The following is a 20,319-nucleotide window of genomic DNA, read 5'->3' as shown; positions in this document are numbered from 1 at the left end:
AATATATACACATTTCTTTTTCACTTTTTTGATGTTGGGCATCTAACCCAGGGTCTTTCACAGGCTAAGCATGCATTCTACTATAGAGCGAATCCCTAGCACAAAAGATTTTTTGTTTGTTTTGTTTTGTTTTTTAGTATGAGGATTGAACCCAGGGTGTTCTACCAGTGAACTACATCCCCAGCCTTTTTTATTTTTGAGACAGGGTCTCGCTAAGTTGAAGATGCTGGTCTTGAAATTGTGTCTCCTGCCTCAGCCTCCCAAGTAGTGGGACCAGAAACATGTGTCACCACACCTGGCTCTGATAGTATTTTCCTAAGAGGATTTTCTGGCTACAGGCAGACTGGAAGACTTTTGCTAAAGTCGTTTCTTAAAGGGATTGTTATCTAAATCAGGAAATTTACCTTTTCTCAGTACAGTTAAATGAAAAATAATTTCATTTTCTTTAAGTAGAAGTAATCTCTGCAAGAAGGGACCCTCTCCACCTCTCCCTCTGAGAAACAAGCATATTTCTTCTGCTTATCACTGGCCAGGGTCATATGAGGAATGCTGGTGTGTGGCCTGGCTCCTCCTGTGGGGCCACAAGTCTTATTGTTCTACATTGAGGCCAGGGTGGATCTGTCTTTGTTATAAGCCATCATTTCTGCTGGAGGTAGAGCTGCAGGGGTTGGAGTTGAGGAGGTTGGAAACACCAGTTTGGAGGATGCCCCTGGAGCAGAGGGGATGTAAACAATAATGTGAGGGCTGACACAATGGTGGTGGATAGCAGGTGCAATTAGAAGGGATGGTCTCCAGGCAAACGTAGCATGGAAAAGTGCTTCAGTAAGACATATAATTTAGGCAAAATCAATCCCCATTTAACCTAGAAGAATTAGTGCACAAGATGCATAGAAGATACAATTTAATTTTAGTTATGAAGTCATGAGCATTTTGGATCTAGAAATCATAGATGGAGTATAAACAAAGATCCATTCTAAAAGTGCATACGTGTGTGTGTGTGCATGTGTATGTACCATTTAAAACAACAAATCCATATATCCTTTGCCTTAATAATTCTACTTTGGGAAATTTATCCCCCCATACATATGTGCAAAAGTGACATTTGTATACACAGTTATTCATTGTGCATTGTCTGTCACAAGAAGGCTGTTGTTTATAAGACAACTCTAAACCTAAAGCATGTACGATGGTCACCTAGGGCTTGCTTGTAATTTTTTGCATCTTTCCACATGGTGGTAGGTCAGATTCGGATCCACTGTCCCCTTTTATCTCTTTGGTGTGCACTGAGCAAAGTTTTGAGGTTGTGTGGGAGCATTTGGTTGGTTCATAGCATCTCGTCTGCAGATACAGATGACCAAGAGCCGAGGCATTCTTGCCTCTCTTTTACTTTTAGAGACTGGAGCAGAGAATTTGTTATTTGATCAATTCTGCAAGCAGACCCAGCGAGGGATGCACAGGGTCTGCTTCACCCTTTGCTTCTTCACCCTTTGCTTCACCTCTGCTCTTTGCCTCAGGATTGGAAGCAAGGCTCAAGCTTTGCCCTCTGTAAAAGCTACTCTGAAGATTAACGACTTGGAAGGGATGTTCAAACCTGGGTTTCTGTGATATGGAAAAGCAACATCTTTTAGAAGAAACGTCTGTGCATAATGTGCCTTATAGATATGTAATTGCTCTGATAATTGGCAGTGTACTGAGTTCGGGGAAGACCATTATTGGAGACCTAGAACTGAGATGGTTTTGGCACACAGAGTTCCACTCCTGAAACTTTCAAATGCTTGGGAAGGAACACAAAGAAGGAGAAGATGGAAAGAGAACCATGGACCACCTCCTGTGCTTGTGGTGAATAATACTTAACATAACCCTGATTAAACACTGACTATTGAGTTAATTAAAAACTGTGCGATTACCTCCACTTTGGGAGGAAGGCATTTGCAAGATCCATCCTCATCTGTCATAATATGTTTTAGATACATTCAAACTGATCAGTCAAGAAAGAGCAATTTTTAGATAAGTAAGTACCAGCAGAAATAGATACATAACTCTAAAAAACTTAATAAGTGCTTACCTTTCTCAATGAAGAGATGGGGAGAAGTGGGATAAAGACTATTTTTTTTTTCTTTTGGTGCTGGGGATTGAATCCAGGGGTGCTTTACCATTGAGCCACATCTCTAGCCCTTTTCATTTTTTATTTTGAGACAGGGTCTTGCTAAATTGCCAAGGCTGAATGGCACCTTGTGATCCTCCTGCCTAGTCTCTGAAGTCGCTGATGCTTTAGGCATGCATATGACGACAAAGGACTCTTGCTAAATTATAAGCCCTCTGTCTGCCACTATTTGAATTTTTAAAAAGTTAGGTCACTGTATTTGCGTTGTTAAAAGTAAAAAATAAGCTGGTTGCAGTGGCTCATGCTTGTAATCCCAGTGGCTTGGGAGGCTCAGGCAGGAGGATTGCAAGTTCAAAATCAGCCTCAGCAACTTAGTGAGGCCCTAAGCAACTTAGTGAGAACTTGTCTCAAAAAAAAAAAAAAATTTTAAAAGGGTTGGGAGGTTACTGAGTGGAAAAGCACCCCTGGGTTCAATCCCTGGTATAAAAAAAAAAGTGAAAAATAGATCTATGTCTTTATACGTATGGAAACAAGGAAATAAATACTAATGTCCGTAATGATTTTTTTGAAGTATTGTTAAGTGTTACAACTAATGTGATATTTTAGGAAAAAAGATAAAAGTGAAGAATGTGAATTATTGGATGCAATAAAGGAAGCATTGCTCTCATCTAATCTTAACTGGCCTTCACTTTTGCATTTTTCTCTCTCTGTAACTCACAAGCCTTGGGTGCTCTAGGTCAGAGAAAAACAAACTTTTCCAGCAAGTTCCTGCTTGTAAATATTTTAGACTTTGAAGCTCAGATGGTTTCTGCGATAACCATTCAACTCTGCCATTGTAGTGTGAAATCTACCAGAGGAAAATATGTAAGTGAATGAGTTATGGCTTTGTTCCAATCTAACTTTATTTATGGGCATTGATATTTGAAGTATTCCTTTGTTTTCTCACTTATTAAAAAATGTGAAAAGCATTTCTTAGTTCATGGGCCATACAAAACAGATGGTGGATAGATTTGGACAGCAGGCCCTCATTGGCGGACCTTGCTCTGGATCTAACACATTTGTGTGGTTCCCTCCTATGCATGCAGAGCAAAGAGTTCTAGCCATCTGGGCTGCAAAGAGGAATTTCATGGAGTAGGTAAGCTTCTATCCCTCTGGCATTCGCTTGCAATTATGAAAATGATGTCCACGAGGACTTTAAAGTCCTTATGTCCCTGATGGGCCCTAAAGAATTCAACTTCTTGTTCCTCCTCCCCTGTCCCCTATTCTCACATCACGGTGAGTGAAGCCATATTTCATTGAGTGATTTATTATTGAATTTCACTACCAGAGAGATGAATAATGCAGGAGTTCACAGATGCCGAGACTTGGGCTCATCTTGTTCTGGGATAACTGGATTGGGCACCTTGAGGGGTGGACATACAGGAGATTCCTTGGGTGTCCAACCATCCCTTCACTCACAGGTGACCAGACCAGGTGGATCCTATGAATGAGGTCCTATCTCCCTGAGAAGACTCTTCAGGAGACAGCCCTCAGTGTATCTCCTTCCTGTCACCATAGCTCTCATAGTTGGGGAAGACACACATCTTCCCTGTAGTGGCTTTTTTCCCCTCAGGTTTCACTGTGTTCTGTGTTGGAGGACAGAGATCAATGAGACCACCCTGTCCTTGAGTGGGGTGAGGGATGCAAACAATGTAAACAAATATTTGAAGCACATTGGATAAAGGGTTCTGATATATGTGGATCCCACAGTGGAAAGGAGAGTAGTGGAGACAGAGGGTTGAAGAAATAGGCACAGAGGATAGAGAAGACCCTGCATCTGCCCTGTCCAGAAACTAACCATGAAGCTGTGGAAAGCTGGTGGAAGGATTTCAAGCAGGGAATGTAGGTTGTAATCAGAGTTAGAGAATGAACAGCTTAATTAATTAAAGGGGGGTTAATTAATTTAGAGGGGATAATAAGGTCCCAACTATCTCAGCGGCAGTGGAGGCTGAGAAGAGGAGACAGCAGAGAGATTTAAAAGAAGGAAACTGAAAAGCTTGTCCACAACTGGGTGAGGATTAGTCCAGGACGATTCCCAGACTGGGGGCTTGGGTGACCAGGAGTTACAGCAGCACTGGTCACCAAGGAATGACAATAATACAAGGGGGTGTTTGAGGTGTGTTGGGGGCTGAGGATGGACAGTGCAGCCTTCAGTTTCCAACATGTTCATTGAGGTCCCTGTGAAACCTCCTAATGGAGACAACTCTCTCCCAAGTCAACACTTAGGAGAAAGGTCTGGGCTGGAGGCCAGGATTTGAAAGTCAGCTGCAGACCAGATGCTGCTTGAGTTGTGCCTAGAGCCAAGGTCAGCCAGGAAGGGGTGAAAAGCAAGGAGAATGGAGAAAAGATAACTCCCCAAAGATCATGTGCAATCATGACCCGGGGAACAGGAGAGATCAACATGCCCAGTTTCAAAGTTGATTTCTAGAAAGAATGTAAGACAGTCAATGTGGATGTGTGATGCATGTGTGGATCTATGAGCATGTTTATTCCGGAGTTGTTCATAATGTTAAAAAGTTGAAATAAATATCCAACAACAGGGAATTTATCATGATATGCTCACATGATGGAATACTACACAGCCATCAAAATGTTAAGAAATTAATGATTTAGTAGGTGAAAAACACTCATGATTTAGAAAATACTTTTATCAGGCTCTATGTTAATTGATGCCTGTTACAAAATGCTTGAGTAATAGAAAATCCTATATTTGTATTCATTTATCACTTGAGATTTATTTAGTGGTCAATTTAAATTTTATTTGCTTTCCTTCTTTCCCAAATTCTATACAATGAATTTGTGTTATCAGGATAAGCAAATCCATTTAAATAGGCAGGATGATATCAGAGAAATGCCAATTTGGATTTAGTAAATTGGAAATCATTAAACCTGGTAGTATCAAGCTACTTGAGGAGTGGGTGGGAAGAGAGGAGGCATAAACCCCACGCTTAGATTACTCCTTGAAGAGGTCTGGCTGAAAGGGAAAGTGAGACAAAGGGGTCTTATCTAGTATGGATGAACAGTTGGGGAATTGCTTTTCTCCAATGGGACAGTCTTGGCCAGCTTCTTATGTTGAAGAAAAGAACAAGGCTTCAGGGAGATGTTGAGGGTTCAGTATGAGGAAGGATTCTCAATGGGGCAGGGGCCTTAAGAGGAGGAAGGGAGAGGTAGCCAGAGCTTTTTGTAGGGGTGATCTGTGGGCAAGGTATGGAAAAGAGGATGGAAAGAATGCAGAAAAATCTGATGATGTGGGGTCTGGGGAGACAGTTGAGAATTGAACATGGTGCTTCTTTTCAACCCCTTATAGGAGCCAGCTAAACACGAAAGGCTTTTCAAGTGAGATGACTTTCTTTGTGCCTGGGATTTGCTGTTAATACTCGGTAGGGGGATGGGGTAAAGGTGAGGGAGGAAAGGGCTGGTGTAAATGAAACAAGATTGGCAAATAGTCAGTTGTTAAAGCTGTGTGATGGAGGCTCACCGTAGAATTCTGAATGTCTTACTTTTGAGAACTTCAAAACAATTTCAAGATCAGGTTTTAAAAGGAGCCTATTCTTACTTGAGGATACGAGTGGATTCATATCTGGGCCCTCCCAGTACACTGTTGACCCAGCTGCTTTGATTCATCTACTCCTACCCTCTCTGTGGCTTCCCAGTTGCCTTATTCTTGTCCTTGTCTCAGGTCCTCTGGGGAAGGGTCCTAGGGCAAGTCCCTGCTGCAAATGCATGGCGGTTTGGGCAGAAAGGGCTCAGTGGCCAGACTGATCACCGTGAAAAGGAATAGAATCTTGAATGTTGAACACCAAGTTAATCCTAGGCCAATTATCCAAGAATGCAATTAAAAAGCTGACGGGCTTGTGGTGTGTCTCTAAGCTGCCACAGTGTTCTGTGAGCTGGGGATTCTCTGGGCTGGGATTCACAGAGAAACTCTAATTTGGGAAAGAACAATTACATTTGTGATTTGTCCTGGTGTTTGATTCCTGCCCCCAGAAGCCAGGCATCACCCTTAGAGACTTTGAACTCCCTACATGATTATGTTCCCAAGAATAAAAGCATGGATTTTTACCCATTGAGATGATGCTTTTAAAGGTTTTGATACATAACAAACATTTATTAAATATTAGACCACCATCATCATCGTCCCTGGACTGCCTAGAATAAAGTTTACAAACAGCATCAGATTTTAGACATAACATGACAACAGAGCTCTTTCTTCCAACTCACTCTATGATGGATGGAATGTTTGTGTCCTTCCTAAATTCTTATGTTAAAATCCTAACCCCCAAAGTGATGGAATTAGGAAGTGAGGCCTTTAGGGGGTGCTTAGATCATGATGCTGGAGCCCTTATTAAAGGGATTAGTGCCCTTATAAAAAGGACCCCAGAGAGCTCTCTGATCCTCTTCCCACCACATAGGAAATCACTAGAAGTTGGCAATCTGCAAGCTGGCTGTCGCCCTCATCACAATCTGATGGTGTTGGCATTCTGATCTTGAACCTCCAAACTCCACAACTGTGAGCAATGCATTGACATTACTTGTTATAGCAGCCTGAATGGACTAAGACACATTCGTTCTGTAGATGAGGAGACTGGGGTAGCTCAAGCAAGTTATTCAAGATCATGGAGTGATTAGTGACAGGGTAGATAATAAATCCTCCTCCCTGAACATCCCAGAGTGTGGATCTAGATCTGCTCATAACCTGTATAAAGGCTTGGCCCAAGTGAAGAGTGACATAGTAAAAGAAAACTTTTCAGGGTGGGCACAGTAGCACACACCTGTAATCCCAGAGGCTAAGGAGGTTGAGGCAAGAGGATCGTGAGTTCAAAGCCAGTCTCAGCAACTTAGCCAGGCCCTATGTAATTTGTCTTGAGTTTGTCTCAAAATAAAAAATAAAAAGGACTGGGGATGTGGCTTAAGTGCCCTAGTTTCAATCCCTGATACCAAATAAAAAAAATATAAGAAAACTTTTCAGGATCCAAAGGCAATTAAAAGCAGCTCAAGTCCATCACTTAAACTTAAAAAAAATTAGCCTTTTCATCTTGCTTGATTGAAACTTGGTCAGTAACTTCCCATTTTACCCTTCCCCAGACCCTAGCAACCACCATTCCATTCTTTCATTCTATGAATTTCACTAATTTAGTACCTTATATAAGCAGAATCACATAGTATGTGTCTTTCTGTGATTGATTTATTTCACTCAGCATAATTTCTCAAAGGTCATCCATATGGTTTCATATTGCAGAATTTCCATAGTTTTTGAAGCTGAATAGTATTCTATTCTATGTATGTAGCACATTTCTTTACTCATCTGTCAATGGACATTAATGTTGTTTCTATATCTTGATTATTGTGAGTAGTGTTGCAGTGAACGAGGGAGTGGAGATATCTTTTAGAGTCTGATTTCAGTTTTTTTTTTTTTATAAATACCAAGCTGGGATTGTTGGATCATATGATAGTTATAGTTTTACTTTTTGAGGAACCTTCATACTGCTTTCTATAATGGGGGCACATTTTGCATTCTAGCTTAAGGATGGCAGATCATGGAACTTCTCAGCCTCCATAATTGCATGAGCAATTCCTCATAATCAGTCTCAAACCAGTCTCTTTCTCTTCATGTGACCCAACCCCTTCCTCTTTGTTGGAGAAGTTGGGAGCTACGGATCCCTTCCTAATTGTATGGCTCTGTGCTATGGGGAGGAGTTCTGCCAAGAAGGTGTCCTGAATCTCCCTAGTGCGTTCAGTGAGTTTGAGTTTTCATTTGCCAGGTATACAAAAAACTCTCAATTAGTTTCTGGATTTCTCATGAAGGACATGCATCTGTGAATTGTTGCTGAATTGGTAAAGGAGTAGGAGGGCCCAGGTCTTCTTATTCTGCTGTCTTGCTGATGTCTCTCTGGCTTCCAAATTATGAAGAGTATCCTGTTATATAAATCACAGAAGTCATGGCAAAACCTCCTGCCCTTTTCTTCCCACTTGCACTGTACCTCCCACTGCCCTAGAACATTCTCTCCATAATTAAAGCTTTTCCCATATCTACTTTCTGCTTAACAAAAACTTTTCCCTCTTTTGCCTTAGTTTGTCTACTTGGCTTCTTGGCTATGCTCCCTTCCTGAGGAAGCTTCAGCTTTGGGAAGGGCCAATGTAGCATTCTAACTTGCCCTTATTGTTGAGAGAAGGAGCATTTGGTGTCCAAGGGAGGACAAGTAGCAAGGGCATCACTGTGGCTGATGGGTGTGGGCCCTGCCCCAAAGGCAAGTATACCCGGATCCTGCTGAGAACTAGCACCGCTGGGTAGGTGCAGGAAACCCACAAGCCCCATGGAGGGGACCTGTGCCGAGCCTTTGCATTTCTGTCCAGTCTTTTTAGAGGATCTGGGTGGAGTTGAGATATTTTTTATTCGGTCAATATTTTTTTGTTCCTGATTATGTGAAAAAATATTAAGGACTGAATTGTATCTACCTCTCTGTGATATGTGAACTTTTGAATAAATATAGAAAGAAAAATAAAGCCAATGAGTAAGCACAAATTCTATAGATAGATAAGTAAAGCTGTTTTATCTAGTTTTACAAAGAAGGATTAAAAGTTCAACCTTCGCACAGAATCCACCACATCTCATCAAGATTAATTATGAATTTGTTCAGCTTCATGACGGAGCTGTGGCTCTGCCATCCAGAGCAAGACACAGAACACACAGGCAGGTGAGAGCACTGACTGTCTCCTTGTCCTTTTTTCAGCTAGTAATCAATGCTGTATCATTCTGAGCTTATTAGGTTAAGCGGTGGCCAGGGTGCAGGTGGTATAGGGTTGAGAGCTCACGGGTAGGCCTCCTGTCTCTCAGGTGCATACAGAGTGAAGAGGAAAAGACAAGGCCAAGGCTATAATCAGAGAATGAAACTGTGTCTTGTAAGGGACCATTGTGTGGACCATTCATTCTTTTATTTAATTAAATTATTTTAATTTAATATTTTAACAAATATTAATGAATTTTGGCTATGTCCCAGGCTTGATTATAGACACCAGGTATAGAGTGAAGAAGAAAACCAACTCCCTACTTTTGTGGAGCATGTGTTCTGATGGGCGGTTAGAGACCATGTACACTGATAAACATATGGCATGTGGTAGCCATAAGAGGCAAGGAGCAGGAGTGCAGTGGGGAGATCGGTATTTTGCTTAAGTTGTCCAGGATGATGTTTCTAATTAGAAGACTGAACACCCCAAGGAGAGGGCAAGAGCCAAGAAGATGCCTACGGGAAGAGCTTCCAGGGGAGTAGTGAGTGCCCAGGACCTGAGGCTGGAGCACATTGGGTATCTGCGGAGAGCAGGGAGTATAGGACAGAGGTGGGTGGTGGGCTGGGTCACGAAGAACCTTGTGGGCATTTAGGACACTGACATTCACTGAGTGAGATGGGAGTCACTGGAGGGGGTCAAGCTAAGTGGCAGGGGAGCCTGGATTGTTCTGGTGAGAATGGGATAAGTGAGGGATCGCTGATGGCTCATGACATCCAGGTCAGAGTTGATGGTGGCTTGGACTAGGGTAGTCATGTTGAGGGCGTGAGAAGTAGATGGATTATGGATTCATTTTAAAGGCAGAGCAGGCAGGATCTGGTGCAGTTAGATGTGAGGTGTAAAAGAAGGAAGGACCCTGGGATGACACACAGATTTGCAGCTGGGGCAACTGGAAGGATGGAGCTACACTGAGGCTCTCAGAGAGATATGACTGAAGGAAGGGACACTCAGAGGTCTGGGACACCAGTGACTCAAAGAAGCAAAGACCTAAAATTGGAGCAGATTGATGGAAGACAATGTCTGCTTTCTCTAATGAGGAAGAAGATGCAAACTGGTGGCTCCCCAGGCCGAATGTGGCTGGCAGATAGGATGGGGTTCGTTCTCATGGTATTTATTAAACAACTTCATTACTTGCTGATGTTTTAAAACTCAAGGGATTTTATGTAAAAATCTGGATTTCCTGCTTCTTTTAGCAAAGCAAAACAGAAGGTGGTGCTGGTTGGTGCTGAGTGACAGGTCCTCTAGCAGGGCGTGCCCTGTTCATGGGCAGCCACGTCCTCCCCTCTATTGTCTTGTGCCCTGGTTTCCTCATTAGAAAATCAGAGGAATAGCACCTGCCTTCCGAGGATGTGAGGAAAATTAACAAAGATCATTTATGTAAAACACTAGAACAATATTTTCTAAGCACTCAAAAAAAATTAGTTCTTCTTTTTGCTGTTGTTATTTTTGTTGTTATTATTACCTGTCTGATCTCACCAGGCTCCGAGCTTGCATGAGGATTCCAGAAAGCTGGAGGATGATCCTAACCGGGGTTGAGAGGTGAGTGAAGCTTCCCTTAATGAACGATGGCACCAAACCAGAAAGCAAGAGGGAAGGAAGCCCAGCTCCCAGACACTTAGAAAATTGTGTCCGCCTGAGCCATATCAGCCCCACAAATCAGAGTTCATTTCTCTCCTTCCGCAGAACCCAGCACAGTGGTCTGGATCACCCAGTGACTCATCTAATAGTCCTGTGAGCCTGCCCAGCTTGCAGCCTCACAAATTACATCTGCAGCCTCCTTATCAGGCAAGCTAGGAAATTAAACCTAAACGGCTATGGTGTTGCTAAGTAATATGGCTTCGTACACAGACACCCGAGGCTCAGCCCGTCACAGCCCCATTAAAGCATCATTTCCCACTGTGGCTAATAAGGTTTGAAATCTTCTAAGGAAACCTGCTGTTCTTTTTTAAGGTCAGAAAACGGGGCAATTTGGTTATAAGCAAGGGATAGAATTTCCTTTCTTAGATGTTAGGTGTGTGCACGTGCGGGTGTGCGTGCGTGCATGTGTATGCGTGTGTGTGTGTGTGTGTGTGTGTGCGTGTATGGGTGTATATTGGATATCTATAGTTTTGTGTTTAACAGAAGCAAGGGGAGATTAGAGACAGTCGTCTTGCCCTCCCTGGACTCCTTGGCCCTGGGCAAGGGGGCCTTTTCTGGGCCACCTCTGTGTCCCTCACCTGGTACTCAGGAGGTATTTGCTGGATAAGTGCTGGCTTCCCTCTGCTTGGGATGCTTCTGAGGAAATATGCCGCAGCAGGCAATGGAGGCATTTCTGGAAGTTTCTCCCTCAGGCCTACTTTATCTTCTATAGTAGGACCCTAGAGCCTTGAGTTGGGCTACTGGCCCACTGAGTGCTTGAGCAGCTGATCTGGACCTGGGAGTGGATTTTCTTTTCCCATTTCTCATCAGTAAGACCATTCGTGTCCATTTTAGAGTTTGGTTCCTCATGCCCCCTCCCCACCCCGCAATCACTGATTGGCCCCTGAGTCTGCTCAGACAGAGATCTAGACTATGTGTCGTTGTCCCAGGGGAGCCCTTCTGTGGTCCCATAGCTATGCTGGGCAGCTGAGTGTGTCAACATATTGGGACTGTTGCCCGTGGGTCTTCTCTAGCTCCCCTTTCAGAAAGGATGCCCCTTATGTTCTCTGATCTGGGTTGGGTCCAGAGAGTGAAATTCCCTCCTCTTTAAGTAGTATCTTTAATCACATCTTTCCTACAATGCTGGGGATGATTTTCAAGATCCATTCATGTATGTTGAACCTCATGCCATTTCTGCATGATGACAAGACTATATGGCTTATAGGCGACCTGGAGGGACATGCCTACAGCACAGTAGGTGTTTTTGTCCAATCTAGGTCTAAGGTCAGACCTAAGCTCCATCATCTGGCACCTATTGACAATCTGGCCTAGATAGTCCCAGTCTTCAGTATTTAGAAGGTGAAGGAGAATTCTTAGAACTGCCTTCTGACACTCATGTGATAGAGATGTGGCTGTATCCACAGAGGATAATGACTTTCATATTGGAGATGTCTCCCAATCAAACCTTCTAGAATTGGGTACAGGATTTACATTTTGTGGGCCTGCTGCAGGTTCTGCTCTGCCAGAACCAGACTGACTTGTGGGAACCACATTGGCTGGCCATCCATCTGACTGATTCCCTAGGTCCCCATGTACCTTCCTCACAGGGAAGAGGACACACACATCATGCCGTGAAACAATGGACCAAGCAGGGATCAGATTTCAACATGCTCTTTTATTTTAACATACCCTTGAGTTTCAATATTGACCTTTCATTCTTAAGCCACCAACACACTCTGTTTTGTACAGCAAATCTCCCATGGCTATGATTTCTGATTTGTTTTGTGCAAGGGTGCCATGGTGCCTGGGTCCTTAATGGTCAATCTCATTTGACTCTTTTTTTGCCTAGCGTTTTCACTTCTGAATTAAATCAAGAGCTGCATGGTTTCCATCCTCTCTGCCACTATTTCCATGTAAGGAAATGTTGACCGTATTTAAACAGCACCCTTTTCATTTCTCTGGAAAGCTGTCACTTGCTTGGTTGAGTATGTGCTTTCCTTGGATGATTCTTACAACTCATGTTGAATCTTGCTGCTGAAAAGGCTTCCGGAGGTTGAGTTAATCACAAGCCAAGTGCCTCTGTGACTCTGCTGATCTCCTGGGTGATGGATGTGTTGCTACACACATATGTCTGCAGGCCCATCCAATTGCCCATTTCTGGGATTACCGATTCCAGCTGAATTGCCTTGGCTGGGGCAGAGACCAACATTTCCCAATGGGAAGGGAGATCACTGTCCCCCATTGGCAGGGTCCCAGGGCAGGACCCAGAAGGCACCACTGCCATCTCAGAAGGCGGGTGGTGGGAAGCAACCCCACACTCCTACCTTATTCAGGATTGTTTTCATCTCTACCCTGGTTGAAATATCCTGGCCAATTCCAGAGCTCCCACCCTTCCTTCCTTTCCTATGAAATTAAAACTAGCAAGAACCCTAAAAATGCATATTTAACCATGATAAGGTTTTAGAAAGCCTGAGTTTAAAATTCTGATAATAAACTATTGCACATTCATGGTGGAAAATGTTTAATATATAAAAAAGCACTATAAGAAAATAAAATCACCCCTAACCTGTCATGAACCCATTGATAATCATGACTGACCTTTTGAAATATCTATTTTAGGACCCTCTCTCCACCACACAGAGTCTCTTATACACATTTACATAGTTTAAAAAATGGGAATATCTTATTTTGTAATCTGATTTTTGCATTTAATATTGTACTATAAAGAGTATTTTCCTGTTGGGGGTAGTGGTGCATGCTTGTAATCCCAGCTGGTTGGGAGGCTGAGGCAGGAGGATCACAAGTTTAAAGCCAGCTTCAGCAACATAGCAAAGCCCTAAGCAATTTAGTGAGACTCTGTCTCAAAATAAAAATTAAAGTTTTAAAAATTATTAAATTATTTATTATAATTCATTATACATGATGGCAGAATGCAATTCATTTCATATTACACATATAGTGCACAATTTTTCAAGTCACTGATTATACACAAAGTATTTTCACATCATTCGTGTCTTCATACATGTACTTAGGGTAATGATGTATAACTCAGTCCACCATCATTTCTACCTCTTTGCCCCCTCCTTTTCCCTCCCTCCCCTTTGCAGCTCAGTAGTTAAGTGCCCCTAGGTTCAGTTATTGGTACCCCTCCCCCAAAAGAAGATTTTCCTATGTTGTTAAATTATCATCATTTCTGATGGCCTATCATTCAGGACATGGAGACTTTATAGTTTATTTAGCCAATCCCCTGTTATGTGACATTTGAGGTTCAGTCCAATATCTTTTTGCCACTATAATCATACCCACAGTAAATATCCTTGAGGATACTCATTACATCAAAGTTCTTTACATGAAAATTTAGCACATTTTTTAGAGGCTTTGATTAATATTGCTAGATATCCTCCTGTAAGGTCACATGCATTTCTTTCTTGTTTTTTCTCTCTCTCTTTTTGTCACAGGGTTTTGCCCTGTTGCCCAGGTTGACTTCAAACGTGCTGGGACTGCAGGAGCATGCCACCACATCTGGAGATTTAAAATACATTGGTCAGTTTGATAGGTGAAAAATGGGCATTCTATTGTTGGTTTTAACATCTTGGAGTACGTGACATTCAACATTCTCCTTGGGATAATTGGGCAGCAGGGCTGTTTTGAACTCGCCGGCTTCCAGATGGTAGAGTTTAAGTGTTGTTAGTTATCACTTAGGAAGATGAAATCGGGGTTTGCTGCCAGGGAGCTCAGGGCGGTTAGAGTCGTCATTAGGCTTCCGAGCCTCAAACCAATCTTCCTGAGTGTCTGTTTTCAATCACCCTTGAGTGGGCCTTCTAATCGGAGCCTATCTTGCTCCTGCAGGCCCACAGCAGGGCATCACTGGGTGGAATGTGACCGAAGAGGACCCAGAAGGCCTGTTGATTTTCTGTACCTACAATCATTCTGCTCTTCCTTCCCCTCCTTCATGCAGATAAGCAGCTATCCATACCTCTCATTGTGTTCTCTGTGTCTCTTCCCTTCAGTGATGGGGTCTCAAGTGTTTGGTTCCATTGACATTCCAAGTCTGAGCTTGGTGGCTATTCTGCTCAGCAGGTGGCTTAGGAACTTCAATATTGCCAGGCTTCTATTTTTTCTAGGGATGCAGGACTGGTGAGGGGAGAGGTCAGAATGGGAAAGCCAGATTTAGGGAGCAGCCATTGTGGGTGGGAATACACCCTGAGTCAGACCTGCAGATACTCTCTGTGATGGAAGAACTAGGTGCCATAGCTGGACATTGAGAACAAGTTGATCTATGTTCCTTGCACTTTAGTGTCATTCATTACAGTTAGAAAATCTGGGGAAGGATGTGATTCAGGAAGACAAAATCAAAAGGTGTTTTGCCAGCCTCGATAACTGAGTTTCTGGGAAGAAAATCAATAGTGATGGGAGCCCTGGGAGGCAGTAAAGTCCGAAGGGATGCTGGTTTCTCTCCAGTAGGAGCAGGCAGGGGGGCTGATCCTGAGAAGGCCAGGCCAAAATAGCCCTTGCATCATCCCCAACTGGTGGGTGTTCCCCAGAGAACTCCCAGGTGTGAGAGAAAGTACATCATTACCTGGCTGTGTGGGAAGGAGACTGGAGGTTTTAATGTAGAGTTTCCAGTCCTCAGAAGCAGACACAGGCATAAATAACTCCGAGAGGCAACCGGCAGGAAAATTCAATGTGAATATGCCTATTGTTACCACAGAGCTGAGAGGAATTCAAATCGCACTTTACATTCTGGGTTTGAACTCCAAAGTCACTTGGCTGAAGCTAACTGTCGTCAGTTAATGAAAAGTCCCAAAGGGAACATAATGCCTCCGGGTGAAGATTTTTCACCAGGTTTGGCTTACGTGACCCCTGACCTCTTCTGAGCTGATGATCTAGACTCTCCACAGATCTTTGGGAATTAGAGGCTAAAAAGGAAGCATCGTGACAGGACTTTATGTCAACTCTCTGGGCTGCAAGAGGACCTGTCTTTTGGTGCTGAGCTTGCAATGGAGTCAGGTTTGTGGGTGAGGGAGGAAGTGGCACAGGCCATTGACCGTCTTGGAGAGAGCTGCCTTTTACAGGAACCTGGCCTTTGGTTGAACTTAGTGGTAATGTCAGTTCTTATTATACGAATTGCCATGCAAACCTTTGTGTTTTTTCATAGTGCTTTCCTGTAGATTGGGCTTGATCTTCATCATATAAAATAGTTTCTACAGGTTTATTGAATTTTAATTTTCATCAGCGCTGGAACGACCCTTTTACCTAGGAACTGCTGTCTCTGCTGCGTGATCCTCCGCAGGACATTTAAGCTCAGCAGGCCTTAGGGCTCCTATGGAAAATGAGATGATAACAGTTATATCCATCGCAGGGAATTGTGTCAAGATTGAGTTACTACATTAAAGAAAGAGCACTCAATGAATATTAATTATGATGATGACGGCGATCGTGACAACAGGTGTAATAACCACGGATATTGGATTTCACAGATGGAAGCAGCCTCAGGTGCTTCCATGTCCTCAGGTGCTCCCTGTGCCACGTGGTTTCAACAAATACCCGCTCTTCACCTTCTTGGCCTTGTCAGGGGCATGGTGACAAGCATAAGGGGGGAGGTGCTTTTGGAAGAATAACCAGGTCTGTGATTTTTAGAAATAACAGGCCCAAAGGAGAAACATGACCTTGAGAATTTCATTAAACTCTTCAATCACATCAAAGGCAGCAGTGAAGTGACTTCTCACGTGGGATCCCAAGAATTGAAAGAGTGAGTGTTGTCCTTTAACTTGGACTTACTACTTACCAGCTGTGTGACCAGGGCCAGTCACTCAATATCTCTGGGCCTCAGTTTCCTCATTTGTAAATAGGAACAATATTTTTTTAAAAAATGTTTTTCTTTAGTTGCAGTTGGACACAATGAATATTTAAGTAAATATTTTTATGTGGTGCTAAGGATCAAACCCAGTCCCTCACACATGCTAGGCGAGCGCTCTACCACTGAGCCACAGCCCCAGCCCAAATAGAGTTGTTGGGATTGCTAAATCAGATGACGTCTGTAGAGTGTTTAGAGAGTTAAGTTTTTGGATCCTAGTGAGAAATCAACAAAAGCATAGTATCATGTTTATTATAAATATGCTTACTGTTAGAAGCCCCCTTATAGTTTGCAATTTAGAACTCAGGGAACAGATGGCTTTCGCATCAGGGCTTGTCTCATGATGCTCCTTTTTTTCTTTTCCCCTTACTTGAGTGCTAACACTCCTAGAAATTCCCCTACGCTGTTGGATGTGACCCTCTGACCTTGCCTACATGAAGGGGTGGGGTGAGGGGGTGGAAAGTGATGTGCCCTGGTTACAGAGGGGCTGGGTCCCAGACGTCCCGTCTCTGTGTGTGTCTCTGTGCGGGTGTCTCTGTCGTCCAGGAATGGGGAATGGCTCATGGCTCCTATTGCACCATCAGAGGTTCCGAGGATTTTTGAGATGTCCAGACCCAGACTCTCCTTGTCATTGACTCCTTCCCAGCTCTTTCCCTCTACCCAGCAGAGCTTCTTTCTCAACTTCCCTGGATGTGCCCACCTTTTCCATGGCTCGGCTGCCCTCGGTGGCTCCCTGCCTCCTGCCTCCAGCTCATCTGTTTTTTTCTGTCTGCACTCAGCTGTTGGTTGCTCTTTCCTGTCTGATCCTGGTTCCCATTCCTCCAATGATGGCACCAGACCTTCCTTTGGGGTTGGATAAGTTAGGAATGCGTTTAGCTATCAAGAACAAGAAAGCCAAGGAGGGTGGCTGCAAAGAGGGACTTCACTTGCACTGCAAAAGCCTGAGGGTAGGTGGTCGCTTGCCTGGATTCCGAGGTTCTCTGTAGTGCTCACAGCTCCAGCCATCACATCTGCACTCCCAGGAGATCAAGGGAGGAAGGAAGTGCAATCATTTATCTTTTTTTTTTTCTTTCCTGGTTATTTCCAGCTTCCTTTCATTTATATATATTTTTAGTTAAAACCATGTTAAGTTTCTCCCTAGCTGCAAAGCAGGTGGGGAAGGCTGGCATTTCATTTTTCTAGCTTCTGAAAAGGGAGATAGGAAAGGGAAATGGGGCTGGGGGTTGGGTTTTCCTGGATAGCTAACACCGCACACTACAGAGACCAGATCAGGGGCTCAACCCATGGGGCAGAGTTGACTCCTACCCCAGACATGTGATTGGTGACCAGCCAGAACCTGGCAGTGCTCTGGCCACAGTGATTGGTTCAGGGAATGGTGCATGACCAAGGCAGTTAGGAAAACTAGAGACGATGAGACTCAGTTCCAGACTCTGGTTGAAACTATCAGGAAAGAGAAGGTCTTTCATTCGGTCTTCAGGATGAGGTAAGCCCGGTGCTTCTGGGGTCATAAGGCTACTCCCTAAAGAGGCTGTTCTAGTCCCTTCTCCTGACCTCACCTTATTAAAACTCCTTTACACCCGCCCCCCGCCAAATTTGTCAAGATACAATTGACGTAAATGATATATTTGAGATGTACAGCTGAATAAATTTGAACTCACACATATATACCTGTGAAGTCAGACATTTCTTCTTCCTGTTGTATCTCCAAAACAAACTAACAAGCAGATCCATTTTCTGTCATTATAGTTTAGTGGGCACTTTATAAAATCACCTATATCCTATAGTATTTTTTTTTTTGTCTTTTTTTTTTTTTTTGTACTGGGGATTGAATCCAGTACAATCTAGTACAATCCAGTGCTGGGAAAGTGATCCATTACTGAGCTGAAACCCCCAGGCCTTTTTAATTTTTCATTTTGTGTGCCTAGTTGCTCAGACTGGCCTCAAACTTGCCATCTTCTTGTCTTTGCCTCCTGTGTAGCCGGGATGCCAGGCATGCACCACTGTGCCCTGTTTGTCTGATTTCTTTCACTTACCTTAATTATTTTGAGATTTACCTATGCTGTTTTTATCAATAACTTGCTTCTTTTTTGATTGCTGAATGTATTCTATTGTACAACTATACCACTATTTACTAGTTCAGCTGTGGATGGACATTTGGGTTGTTTTCAGTTTGGGGATTTTACAAATAAAGCTACTGTGAATAATCATGTAAAAATCTTTATAGGGACATGTGATTCTGTTTCTCCTGGACAAATACCTGGGAGTAGAATGTAGATCATAGGGTAGGTATAGATTTACAATTTTTAGAAACTACTGTTTTCTAATGTGGTTGAATCATTTCACATTCCCATCAGTTCCCATAGTACATCCTCTGTGGACACATTTTCTATTCTTCCCTATGTATCAAAATTAGTACAATTTATTTATTTTGGTACTAGGGATTGAACTCAGGGATGCTTTGTCACTGAGCTACATCCACAATCCTTTTTATTTTGAGATAGGATCTTGCTAAATTGCAGAGGGTGGATTTGAATTTGTAATTCTCCTGCCTCAGCCTCCTGAGTTGCTGGGCTTACAAAGGTATGTAACACTGCACCCAAACAAGTCAGTACTTTTTAATCTTAAAAATTTGTTTAACTAATCACAAACTTCAAAAAATTAAAATTAAACACAAAAAAGGTCTTACCTAGATCCTCAACAAGTACAGCAGATAAGGAGACAGATGCTTTGGTTGAAGGTTTGGGGACTTGTGTAGAATCTGGGCCCCAGGAATAAATGTGAATGCCCTGCTAAAGGTGACAGGGACCAGTCAGGTTTAACTTTCAGTTAAAGTTCTGGGCCTGCTAGAGTACTAGTGATATTGTTGAGGTTCAAGGTCCCCAGATTTCTGCAGCAAACATAGTGTCTTCCAGCCATGCTGAAAACTTCCTACCAAGGTCATTCAAATGGGGGAGCCACCAGAGGCTCAAACGCATCAGGCTGGGTGAGGGGTAATACTTCTTGCTGGATACATCTTCCTTCACTATAGACTGTCAATCAAATTTGCTTGATCTCTGTGACAAATATCAGAAATTGCATGACTCCAGATACCAGGAACAAAGAAACAAATTGGGAACATTGTGCACAAAAAAGATTTTAATAAAGATTGACCCAGCTTCATGTGTAGATTCTGCCACTCTTCTTATTGTGATCTTGACAGTGACGCAGGGCAAGACTGAATAGACTGAGTCTGAAGCCATTCATATTCCTGGCACTGATGGACCTAGTGCAGCATAAAAGGCGCTGACAATGAACAGAAGTTCCTTCACAGGGGCTACTCCAGGGCGACCTTCTGCTCTCAGTCCTGTCTCCCACCTCTGCTTTCAGCCTCTCAGCCCCAGCGGGCTCTGGGTTCCCAGCACTGAGGTTCTGTCTGCCTGTGGGAGCTTGATGAGGGCAGATCCTGGGTCCTTGACTTCATACTTGGGCCCTTAGCCAGGTGCCCAAGGAGATGTGTTTTTATCCAGCTCTCTGAGTGCTTCTTCTTCTCTTCCTGCTTTTTATTATAGAAAAGAAGAAGTACTGGCACATGCTCTGGCCAAAATGTCTGGCACTTATCTGGTGAAATCACAGTGATGACTTTGGGGGTTTGGCAAGGAGTGGTGGGCTCTGATGGAGATGGTCTTGGTGTTGGGGTCAAGAGCAAGTAGATTCCACTCCTTGCCAATGAGGTGGCTGGGTGGTGGTGATGGCACAACCTCAAAAGAGGGAAGTTTGATGACATCTGTTGAAATCACAAATCACATACCCTTTAATCCAGCAGTTCTGTGTGAAAGGACATATGTACAACATATCTCCAAATATACACATACACAGTGGATTTGTAAAAGCAGAAGTTTATCTACATTTTGAAGGCCTATCAGTAGTGGGCAAATTTAAA

Source organism: Marmota marmota, unplaced genomic scaffold, assembly GCF_001458135.2.
Source record: "Marmota marmota marmota unplaced genomic scaffold, marMar, whole genome shotgun sequence".
Lineage (NCBI taxonomy): Eukaryota > Metazoa > Chordata > Mammalia > Rodentia > Sciuridae > Marmota > Marmota marmota.
This window is presented reverse-complemented; position numbering follows the sequence as displayed.